Source organism: Numenius arquata, chromosome 10 (assembly GCF_964106895.1).
Source record: "Numenius arquata chromosome 10, bNumArq3.hap1.1, whole genome shotgun sequence".
Lineage (NCBI taxonomy): Eukaryota > Metazoa > Chordata > Aves > Charadriiformes > Scolopacidae > Numenius > Numenius arquata.
In genome coordinates, this window is record NC_133585.1 from 6,433,856 (window position 1) to 6,446,594 (window position 12,739).

Here is a 12,739-nt window from a genome sequence, read left to right on the forward strand (position 1 = left end):
AGATCCTCATCTCTTCATAGAATCATAGAATGGTTAGAGTTGGAAGGGACCTTAAAGATCATCAAGTTCCAACCCCCCTGCCATGGGCAGGGACACCTCCCACTAGAGCAGGTTGCTCAAAGCCCCATCCAGCCTGGCCTTGAACACCTCCAGGGATGGGGGCAGCCACAGCTTCTCTGGGCAACCTGTTCCAGTGTCTCACCACCCTCACAGGAAAGAATTTGTTTCCAATATCTGATCCAAATCTCCCCTCTTTGAGTTTAAAACTGTTCCCCCTCATCCTATCACTCCACTGCCTGATAAAGTGTCCCTCCCCATCTCTCCTGTAGCTGCCCTTCAGATACCTGTGCACCACCAGAAAGCTACCTTCCCCTACCCACTGTCTTGGTTTTCTCCAGCGCTGCTAGTCTCAGTATCCACTTGACTTCTGAAATTGCCTTTCTCTGCTGACAAAGTGATGTGGTGGTGCTCAGCTCTGGTGACATGGGCACAGCTTGCCAAAAGGAGGTGGACGTACACTCTCCAACCTTTGAAAAAATCCCTGCTTTCCTAAAAAGTTCTCCTGAAAAGCTCCATGCCTTCCTAGTGCAGAAAGTCTAAAACTTTCTGTTGTAAACCATGGCCAGATTCATCAAGGATTAAATCTGGGTTCCCTGGTGTCAGAGCCCCACCTCTTCCACTCCAGCACTGTCCCGTGTGGGAGTGGTGACCTTCATGGCCCATGGCTGTCTGCTGGAGGGATCAGTGATCATGAGCGAGGAGCTGGTACACAATACCCTCTCCCCAAGCACTGGTTCTGCAGCAAACCATACCTCAGCACTGCCAACTCGGACGACTTCATTAGGAGTAACGGGATTTTGGTGCTGCTGGGGCCAGGCTTGCAATGACATAAGAAGCTCCAGCTCTCAGGTGAGTATTGATGGTTCTCAGGGGAAATTCTTCAGATCTGTTGCCTTCTGCCTGGGAGGGAGGGAGGGAGGGGAAGGAAGGAGGCGAAGACACCAGTCAGGACAAGTGTCTGATACCGGGAAAGTAACCCGTTGGTCTCTGCACCTGCCTTTTGGGGCCTCCTTGCCCCTTCTGTTGAGATGACCGTCTTCGCAATGATGTCTTTGAGCAGACGTGCGTGCCCTGCTTGCCTGTCTTTCTGGCTCACAGCGCTCCCTACTCTCACCCCAGTGCATGCAAAAAGCAGCCAGTTGTTGATGTTTACCCACTGTGGAACTTTTTTCATCTCCTACGAGAACAGAAACAGTTTTCTGTGAAGGCAAATGCCTGCGCTTGACCAAAGTTTCAGATTGTCCAAGTGCTTTTTTTGAAGTATCCAAGTCTTACAGTAGGTGCCATTAATTTTCAATGGGGCACAAGTTCCTCACTTATGTCAGTTATTTCTAATGTTACTTCAAGTCCTTTCAACCACCTTTGTCATCCCTTGTCTGTTTAAAAGATAAAAGTTCATCCCAGAAGGACCAGGACCAGACTGGGTCATGGCCCGTGGCTAATACTGCAATACAGAGGTGAAGTAATAGCAAACCGTTCCACAGTTCAAGTTCTGGGCATTGGCTCTGCTGCTGTTCCATGTGAACAGCATCACTCTGGCCAAGATTCTATGTTACAGAGCAGCCGAGCTCCTCCCTGCCAATTATTCAGATAGTTTCTCTTAAAATGAGAAAGAGCTTAGATGTTAGAAACCTGCTGTGCCTTCTAAGTTACCTTGGGAGGTTGTTGTGCAAATTAATTCTGTAGTGATAACAGAGAAGCTTTGTGGAGGAGGAGATACAGACCCCCTATAACAGAAACTAGCAGCGGTTGTTTTATTTTTATCCCGGCAGGTGACCCAGTGTGGGGGAATATGGGTAAGATGATACAGCAGACGGGCAGCGCTGGCGAGGGGAGGCTGCTCTATAAGGTGTGGGATGGAAGGTCTGTGCACCCCGGGTGGCACGGCGTGGGGATGTGCAGTGGTCTGCTGCTCCTGTTCGGCTGTCACTCCCCGAGGTTGTCTTTCTGATGTCAGGCTGATGGCATGGCAATGTTTTGTGCTGGTGTTTTTTCAGGCTGGCATTTTGAGTTCCGGGAATATTAAGCTGAAACAGAAGTATTTGTTTGTCTGCCTGGCTGTCAAAACAATCCGAGCCCTTGTGCCCCTCTCTCTGTAGGGTCCCAAGAACGTGTAGTGAGGGATCATTCTACTCCTGGAAAAATGTTCTATTTTTGGGACCAGTTGTGTGCGTTTCCATTAGTTTTGCTTTTGTTAAGTAAAAAAAAAAAATACTAGCTGCTGAGATGTTTTGAGAGTGGCCAATGACTTAGAGTGCTTTGGAGCCTGGACACACGGGGAACACAGCAGGGAGGCTGTTATTTTGGAAGAGGTGAGCACCTGCCCTCTGGAAAGTTGAACAGTTGCCTTAGGCTCCTAGAAGCAGATGTTTGCTGTGTTACTGGTAATTTCTGAAAATCTTGGCTGAGCTGGTGATGGTGCTTTTAACGTGCAGATCCCTCCCCCTTCCCGGAGCCTTGCATGTGTCCAGCCTGCTCTTCTTCAGCGGACAGGTCCCTGCTGCCGGTGGTCGGCTCTCGCGACCGGTCACCCACTGGCCCCACGTGCCTGTCTTAGCAAAGCGACTGCACCAGCCCCAGAACATGACCCTGGGCAAAATTCATTATCCCTTTATTTTTCATGTGTATTCTGAAAGTGTCAAAGGGCCAACCAAGAACAGCACCAGGCACTGTTCAGATGCAAGGCAGTTTTTAGCCCGGAGAGCTCATATTCTAGATTGAAGACCGAAAGGCTTAGGTGGGAAAAGGGATGACGCCCAAGCAGAATGAGCAAGACTGGCCCAAAAAAATGCTGGTGACCAGCTTCAAAGGTGGCAGTTTCTGTGGCACAGAGTATAGAGCTGTGGGAAGGATGAGAGCTAAAGTCCCATTCAGGGGGGAGGGCTGGGAAGGGGGGAAAAAACCCAAAGCTTTTTTTTTTTAAAAAAAAATATCTTAGAAGGACTGAGTTTCTTCCACAAACACTGGGCAAAGAAAAGAAGAAGGGAGAGAAATGATAGATTTCTGGCCAGACCACACGAGAGGTACAGTTGGAAAAATCTGACACTCTGTTTTCTAAGGCTTGAAATTTTTAGGTTAGTTTAAAATAAAAGCTTTGGGTAAAGTTCTGCTTTAGAAGACTTCCCTCCCCCATTCCAACCTGGTAGACTGGAAGATTTCCTCTTTCCTACAAAACTTGCTATTATTTGGAAAAGCTGGATTTTTAACAATTGCATGGGAAGAGTAAGTATATAATTATATAAGATTGTCCTAATGGACATTTGCAGCTGTACTGAGATGCTAACAGCATGCAGAAACCATTATGTTTCCAGTTGTTTGGCAAAAGTTAAGAAACCTTATATATATATTTTAAAGTTAGCCGTAAAGTAAATCCAGATGGTTCTCCCTTGCACAGACAAGCAGTCTTCAAACTAGACATATAGCTGCAGCCTGGCTATAACTTGTTTTGATTACTGCAGATAGAGAGAAATGTTTTGAATGACTGTGCCCCCTCCTCACAGAATGCTGCGTGCCCTTGATTCTTGCTGAAGTCAACTGGCCTTTAAGCGGCACTGCATAAAACTTGTTTGACAATACCTTGCGAGCGTGAGCATCTAGCTGGGCATTACTTGTTTAATTTTTCTTTTTACTGAAGTTTGGCTTAGTGGCCCCCATCAGGGGTTGGGGCTCTGCTGAGGCAGGCGTTGCACACCCATAAAACAAAAAGGACAGTTACTGCCCTGTGTAACCTACCGTTTGAGCTTGAGTTTGTTCTTCTCTCTTCATCTCCTAGTTAAGGATTACCAGAAAATATCGGTGGTATGCTTATATTTGATCGATATATTCAGAGTTTTCTTTGATTCTTTAATGAGCATTCTGTTGTGTTCATTACTTCATTTCAGCTGGATGTCGGTTGTGGAGCTTCTGTCAGCAGCGGAATCAGAATTATGTTGACTTATGAGACCATTCTGCAAATCAAATCAAAGGGGCAGCTTTGCTTAACAGGGCAAGGATTTCAGCTTCTGAAGGTTTTAAGTCAACACATTAGGAGCAATTCTGAAAATAGGGGGAACTGGAAGGTTCATCAGAAATGATAGACTCGTGGTACGTTACTTTTTATGTTGGGGGTTTTTTTAGGCAATAAGCAAGTGTTCTTGTAGATAACAGTTGATGTTTGTCCAAGTCATGTAACAGGTAGAAATACTGTTTCATGACCTTCTTAGGCAGTATTGTCAGGAAGGTAACTTGGATTTGACCTGGTAGGAGCCAAACTTACTGGCTGGTGTGTCTCTTGCTACATCTCTGACAGGGCTAATAGCCCAGTGGTAGTCACTGTGTTTATAAGACAGTATTTGAGGCTGAGGATGAAGGTCCCGGGGGGGTAGGAAGGAAGGACCCCAGTCCTGAAGGAGGTTCCCTGGGCTTGTGGGGGGAGGCTGGGGCCAGGGCTCTGAGAGGCATTTTGTTCACTGTTCTGCTTTTTCTCTCACTGTCAGCAGAAAAAAAACGTTCTGGGAGATTTGTGTTGAAATGGACTATAGATCCCAAGGCACAGTAATGTGGAAAATAAGGGATGAGGGCTTTCTTGTAACCTCCCTTTACCAAAGAAAGAGTCTGGGGCCCCAAACTCCTTGCCCCCGTGTTTCTCGGTCGGTGCTAAGAGGAAGCCCTGCGAGAAGAGCACCTACCAGGGAAATCCTACGCAGAGAGAGTATTTACCAGTGAGTACATCATGCAGTGCTGTGGTGAGGCATCCTGAGGTGCTCCTGAGATCCAGAAATCAGGCACTTGAAATTGTTTGTAGTATTTATACTGCCCTACAGAGAAAATGGCATTGCCAAAATTTAAGGTGGCTTTGTCCCTGGTATACCACAGTATTGCCGTTAGGTTCTCTTGATGACACAGTGGGAAACTGCCACTCTTACTGTCCGTTGGGATAAGAAGGTTTTTTCTTCTGCTTCTCTATATCCTTAATAACATTGCTGCAGAGATTCCAGAAATGTGTGGTTCAACCTATTCCCTGAGCATAGCATGATTTAAAAAATAAACAAAAATAATAGATACTTGGTATGTAACACTGATCAGAAAGTTTTGTCCAGACATGCTGAGAGTAGGTTTCACGTCAGAGTAATCTCATGGTATATTGAGTGCCAAATCTAGACTTAAATAGAGCTGAGAGCCAGAAATTGGATGGATGTTTTCTGTCCTCTTGGTACAGGCTTCTGGCTTGCTAGGAGTGCAGACACAGAAACGCCGGGGTTGCCGTGCTGGTGTCCCTAGTCCTGTGTCTGTACCGCTGACCCTGATCAGTAACAAATGCCTTCAAGGAAAGTACATGAGATCTGTGCTCCCCACTTACGGGATAAATTTTCTGCCCCACAGAAAATCTGTTTTATCTCCCCACTCCACCTCCTTAGATAAAGCTTGGCTGGAAGCCTGGAGCATGAAGTTTTACAGCTTTTCCAAAACTATTTCTTTTCTTCCAGTGTAAATTGTCTCTGGTGGTGGTTTTTCTTATTTATGTGACTATCTGATATTCTCTTTAACTCTTCTATGCTCTTTGCCTCCAAATGTTCTGATAATGAGTTCAACAGACTAAATAATGATGATAACTATAACTTATAATATTAGCTGGTTTGAAGCATGTCCCCTTTTCATTTTTTCCTGTGCAGGCTTGGGGGAAATTTGCCCAGCCACTGCTTAGGTGCAGCTGTTCTGCCGTACTCGGAACATCTGGTCCTGTGGTACCATGTGGCTACAACCTACCATCCTCCTAGAAGTAATCAAGTACACTTCATGTCATAAAACCCCACAACAGCAAAACAATGCCTTGTAATCCACCAGGAATGCCCTGCACCACCTCAGGGCAAATGCTTTTTAATGGCTTTTTGCTCTGAGTTTGATCAGGTTCCAGACTCTTTTAAGCTGAGAACACCATAAATGCTGGAAATGAGGTACTCCATTTCAGGAAAAATACAAAAGCCAGACCGAGTAGTTCTGTGAAGTAGAAATAGAGTTGTTACACTATGAGAGATAGCAAGACTGCCTTAATAGATGGCATTCAAGTGCAGCTGTTTATGGGTCTTAACTGGAGTTGGCCCATGAAACGCATACTTAGAAAGGAAATCAGGGAAAGCTAACGCATGGCTGGGGGCTTTGAAGTTGTTATTATCATCCACATGCATAAGAACGGGAGATCCTCTCTAGTCCAGCAAGTACTGAGAAATGAATGAGTTTGGCTGGCTCATACATCAAAGGTCTTCACTTGTAATTTGCTTAAGAGATTAAAAATGAAATATGAGGGAATTATTGAGGAAGAGCAAGCTGCTGGTTTTTTCCCCCTTGCAGCAGGAAAGAAGAACAATTGAGCATCTATTCTGGCTGACAGTGATTACTGAAAACCTTTCTGACAACCTTGAGCAAAACAGCACTTGCATCTTAGTTTCACTGACATCAAATAAGCATTTGATTTACTGAGACCCAATTGGACCTGTCCAGTGCCAAGGAGTGTCTTTGCGAAGCAAACAAACTTGATAAAGCTCTTTGTTTACAGAACCACAATCTCTAAAGCAGTGCATTGTCAGACCATGAAATGTGCTCTGCGCTTTAGCTACCAGAAATGTTTTACTTCAGGAATAAACTAACAAAACCTAGTCACAAACACTTGAAGCTTGCTGCTGTTCCCTTTCCTGTCAAATCTGATTTCTTGCTGAGGTTGTGTGGGAGACCGAGTAACCACTAGGAAGGAGACTATGTTGTCAAGTCATTAAGTCATGATTGGACTGGGGGATACAAAGGCTTGATAACAACTGTGATCCTCTGGGAGAAAAGTGGCTATGAATGCTTTTGAGGTGGCAGGAGGAGAGAAGTGGTTTCCTGGAGCAGTTTCAAGTAGAATTGCAGTGTGGGAAACTCTTATTTTAGGGTTTTGAGGAAAAATTGTGGTGAATTTTTGAAAAGGATCCAGAGATGTTGGCAGAGGTTTAGATCATGTAAGTCTTCCCATCCCATGTTCCTTGCTGTTGCCAAGTCAGAGATTTGTGGAATGACTTGGAGCTTCTGATTCAAGATCAGATATCTCAAAAAAGAGCCTGGCCTTTTTTGGACCTGACACAGGAACAGATGGATGTTAGTCTACAACCCGTATGACCCAAAGTGGGAGATGTTGGCTACAGATAATTTCCACGTTCACTTTGATAGTTTCTTTGATAATGCAAAATTTGTAATATTTGCTGACTGTATATCCAGCATGTGCTTTATCACGGTTTTTTTTTCCCACTTCACCACACAAACTCTTACCGAGTGTTCTTGGTCCACATCATCTCATTTAGGTTGGGATTTTACCTGCCTGTTTATGTTCCAAAATGGGTAATCCTAAAAAAAATTCTGTCTGTAACTTCATTGTACATAGATCATCAGCTGAGCTTACTTATTGCTTTATATCACAGAGGCACAAGGCAGGAGAGTGACAAATGAGTGCATGTTTCCCAGTCAGAATTAATCAGCTGCGAATATGAGTGTTGCTACTCTTTAATTTTTATGCAGTGTTAAAATAATCTCCTTTTGTGAAACCAGCCAGTCTCTCCCACACCTTTTAACCCATCCATATAAACACGCTAGCACTGAGGGCTTTAAGGAAAGCTTTTAGCTTGACCCATTGCTTTTCCATTAAGACTCCAAACCAGTCGCATTTCTCCAAGATTCCGTTCAGCACACTTTGTTCCAGCTGCTACAGATGCTGATTTCAGTATGAATTATGGATTCATTCCCCTGCATTTTCCTAATTTACAGACAGTGAAGTGACAGCCAATTGTTTTAAAAGAACGTTCATGTAGAGGATTTTCATGTGAATGAAAATGAGCTCAGTCACAACAGACCTGAGAAAACCGCCCTGTGCCAGAGAGGAGCGTGCAGAGAGGTGTCAGGAGATGCCCTGCCACCACAAAAGGAGTGCCAGGGGACAGGACTGGCCGTCAGGAGCCCTGGCTTGAGGGCTAAAACCGTGGGAAAGCTGGATGGGTGGTCAGTGAGAGGATTTTAAAAAATGTTTCCAGGACTTGGGAGGGCTTGGGGCTGAGACATGGAACTGAAGTTTTTGAGAAAATTGAGCTATCAACAGGATTTGCTGCTTATTGCAATTATAGCTCATTTACTATCAGAAAAGTAATATGTATAAACAGTGCATAAAATTGCTGCTAAACATATTTTTGAAATGTCTTGAATTGTATAGTGATATGAAGAAGCCTGGTTTTAGAGAGAGAGAGAGAGAGAACTATGCTGCGTGCCAGAGATAAGTAAGTACAGGTTTTACCTATTGACTTATCTCTTTAAAAAGGGAGGGAGAGAGCGAGCAGGGTGGGGGGAAAACCTCAAGGAAGAAAAACTTGAAAGTGGAATACATCAAATATTGTTTCCTTGGAAACAAAAAGGAAGATTACATCACAGGGTTCAAGCCTATAAATAGAAGCCGAGCAGTGCAGATGCAGAAGAAACTCTTGTTCCTAGAGGGAAAATTTAGAAATGAAGATGACCTCCCTTTAGACACTGCTGTCACAATGCAGTCAGCACAACCTGATCTTGAGGACCAGCAGTAAATTTAGCTGATGGTATATGACAGTCTTCTCTCAATTAGCTGTAGCATTCAGCTCCGGGAACTGTTTCAGTTGGTGAGAAGAGGTACGATTTTCAGGCTGCTATAAATACCGTCGGTGTCCCCAGAGCCCTGCTGTGCTGCTGTGGCAGAAATTACTAAAAGTCTTCAGCCTGAACTCTAAATCCTTTGGGCAGCCATGACAGAGCAGTAAAAACCTCAAGCCCGTATTAATGTTTGTGAGAAACAACCTGTGTGAAGCATCACCAGGCTCTAGTGGGAGCTCAGGTCTTTGGGCAAGATGAGCTTTGGCTCACGGGAGTGACTCAGGGTGCCTGTCCTCCTGCGGTCCCTGCTGTGTCCTGCCTCCTTCTCCTCTCTCTGTTTAGCCACCCGTGGTTATGCTGCAGTTCTCAGGGCCAAAACATCCCTTTGTCCCCATGGTGGTGAGCAGCAGCATCTGAGGAAGGTCTCAAGGCAAGCAGAGAGGGACGGTGGCTTGGCACACACCTTGTGGTCCCAGCTGGGGACCGACTCTTGCATCCCGCTCTAGCATTAAGTGTGGATTAGCAGTGTTTTCTCAGTTATGTTTCTTGATGTTGTGGAATATTTTTATACCATTAGTTACAAAACCAAATAATGATGTTTCTCACTGTTACAAACGGGTTCCTTTGCACTATGCAGTGGGTCATCTTGTAACCCTTACTTTTTAGTGACATGCAACTTTCTCCCTGCTTTTGCTGCCTAACTGGGTATGTGTATACAGTGCTGCTAAAAGGATCGCTTCAAAATTGGGCAATCCAGGCATCTTAGGGGCTAATGTAGCTAAATCTTCCTTCGAAAGACTAAAGCCTTGTATAAATCCTATTATTATATGAGCTTTCCAGATGTTAAAATAAATAAATAAATTGATTGGTTATGGCTCTGTTAGGAAATGATCCCTTTCAAATTGAGAAACAGATTTATTCCATCAGTTTGTATGTGATAACACAGGGCCTGGTCAAATTTCCACTTTCTGGTGGGAATCATCTCAGTTCTGACTAGTGATCTTAGCGTGACTGACGGCTCACAGAGGGCTGCTCCTTCCCAAAACTGACGGAGCAGGGCTTGGAGCTGCTGGTGAGCTCAGAGGTTTGTTAAATGTCCCAATGTCATGGATGTTGATGAGGCCGTAATATATATGTATGTATACATCCTTCCCTGGCACTGCTCGTTTTAAAGCATAGCCAAGTAAATGAAACAGCATGTGGTCCCAGCTGCTTTAGCCCTAGGCCGTGGCCGTGACATACCAGGTGGCAGTACTCTAGCTCTCATAGATTTTTCCATGTCTCATAACATGGTACACGCTCCTAAATCTACCAGAGAATCTCAGCTTTCCTTGGCAGGGAAATGGAGGAGGAGGAATATAAGTTTATTGCCCTTGTCAAGAAAATAATGAAAACAATGAACCTTAAGACAAATAATAACAATAATAAAATCCCATGCTTTATAAAGACATTCTCACACTGGGAAAGGGGGGTGGTGGGGTGATACAGGTGTTCTGAACATCTGGGGCTGGCAGAAATACAGTTCTTGCTTAGGTAGATACAGGGGTGATTTGTATGCGTGTCTGAGTCTAGCTGTGATTCTGGGTCCAAGGTTACTATTACCATAATAAACTCTAAGATCCAAGGTCTGTAAGTGTCTAGTGCTAAGGGAAATCTGGATAAGATTTGAACCTTGTAGTTTGTGTCAATCTTCAGTTTAATCTTATGTTTTAATTTGAGAGAATTGTAAGGGATTTGGCATACTTCTTTTCATGGGAAAAGTGGTTGGGGTGGGGAGGGGATCCTGATATGATCGTGCTTTCTTGGATTTGCTTGGGTTTGCTGCTGCAATCTCTTATCTCCGTGAGTTATTGTGCCTGCACAGTTAGCTTTTTTTTTTTTTTTCCAAAATGTCTGTTCCACATTGTGAGCTGATACTCTGTGGCGTGATATTCTGCCAGTACAATCACAGCACTCCAGAATTGCACTTGCAGTACATTGTATGGGATAACTATTAGAATATACACAATTTTTAGTCTCCCAGGAGTTTTATTCCAAGTAGCCCAAAACACGTATGTCTTTATTTTTTAGCAAAATGGCACCTTTATTGGCAGGCAGGCATTCCTGAGCCTTGGGATGATTGTTGTCAACATGACCAGCCTGAAAAAGATATATTAGTATTTGTCTGCTGAAACGCTTTTGAGTGACTGGCCAGATGGACTGCTATGGCATTGATACTTGACATCTGACCAAAAGGATCTGGGATAGCAGAGGTGCAGGTAAGTTGACATATGTCTGGTGTGAAGCAGGATGGGTTAGAAACTGGAGGACTCGCTGGAGTTTCTAGGGATGGTAAAATCAGGGTGTAACCACACTGAGGCGTAACTGAGTCTAAACTAAGATTTTTATTTTTTTTACTCTTCCACGACAGCTGATAATAGGAAAACACATCAGGTGAATTGAAGAATTGTGTGAATCGATGGAAAGCAACTTTGGTTGTAAAGATCTAAATACTCCTTTCTGTTACTGCCTTCTCCTGAGCACTTCCCACCTCCCTGAAAAGCAACATACAGCTATTCTGCCTGATCGGGTGAGCTGCCTAAATTAAAGCCACTCTGTAAGACAAACGTGCATGCCAGGACTGTTTTCCTTGGTACGGTTTTCATTTCTTGTTATATGTTGTCTCCTTTGATTAATCCAAATATGTAGGAAATGAAAAAGATGGCCAGGCTGACTTTTAATCAGTTGTGTTCCAGTTGGGTATCAGCTAATTACGCACAGACAATTAACAGTCGCATCTGAGAAATGTGTTGCTTTGCCTTCAAATGTGCAGAGCGTGCAAGAAGTTTCCCCAGAAGAGCTGAGGAGGAGGAAGAGGAGGAGAAGGAGGAGAGCAATCTCCCCTGTCCTGTGGCAGTATTCGGTCCCACCGGCCGGGAGCTGCTGCACAGCCTTTCCCAGCAGCCCAGCGCTGCCTGGCAAAGTAGGGGGGGCATTTCTTCACAAGTGGAGGTTTTTCTTCTGCAAAACTCTTGGCCAGGCAACATCTTGTGGTTATTATTTCTTGAAATCATCTTGTCGTCGGCCATTATAGACTGAACCCTTTAGAAATGTTCCCTGCATGGGCGACCTGGCCAAATCGCGTGTACTGGTACCTCCAGGCGTGGTCGTAGCTACAAAGATTGTGCAGCTGATTGATAGTTATACACACACACACACACACACACACACACACACACACACAGAGGAGTAGAAATACAAGTCAATGAAAAGAACAGAGAGTAAAAAGTAAATTCAATTTTCCAAATATCCTAAGTTTGAATAGTCTCTGATAAAATGCTGTTTTCCCCTTGTGAGAACGGCAAAGAAAAGTGTCTTTGAGTCCAGCCCTGGGATCCTGCTGTGTCTCTCTTGTGAATGAGTAATGAAAAGTGGCCATTCATTGCTGAATGATTATTTTTCCCCTTCAATGGAGTGGCGGGGGGAAACCCTCCAAAATCCGAGTCTTCTATGAGTCCAGCAGACCAAAAGCATCAGGAAACCTCTGGAGGGAAGTAAAAAGTTATGAATGGAGAATAAAATATTGGTGCGCTGCAAAAGGGCTGTTGTGTATAAAGAGCAGATGGGAAAACGTTGAGTTTGAAGTTTAAAAGACAAGGATCTGAATCTCATTCAGCTGAGCAGGGGGAAGTGGTTTGGGTTTCCTTTCCTTGGAGGTTGGCTCCATTTGATGAATTGTCGAGATGTGCTATAAATGTTTAAGATTTATAGGAGAGGCTCCAAGTAATACTAATGAGCAGCTAAAAATAGATATGATAGGAAAATATAAACTGACAAACAGATCATCCAGCATAACAATAACTTCATAATCACGCAACTGTTGCCAACTGAAGATGGGAGACATGGCATGAAAATGAGCCTTTGTTTTTCACATCTGAAAGTTAAAGGAGTCAGAGTGGAAACAGATGTTCTCCAAAACAATGTGTCAGAATAACTCCAGTAACAGCCAATTGTCACCAGAGCTGAGCAAATAATTCCTTGCTCGCTCTTCGCTGACTGATGGTTTTCCAATGATGGGTGGGGT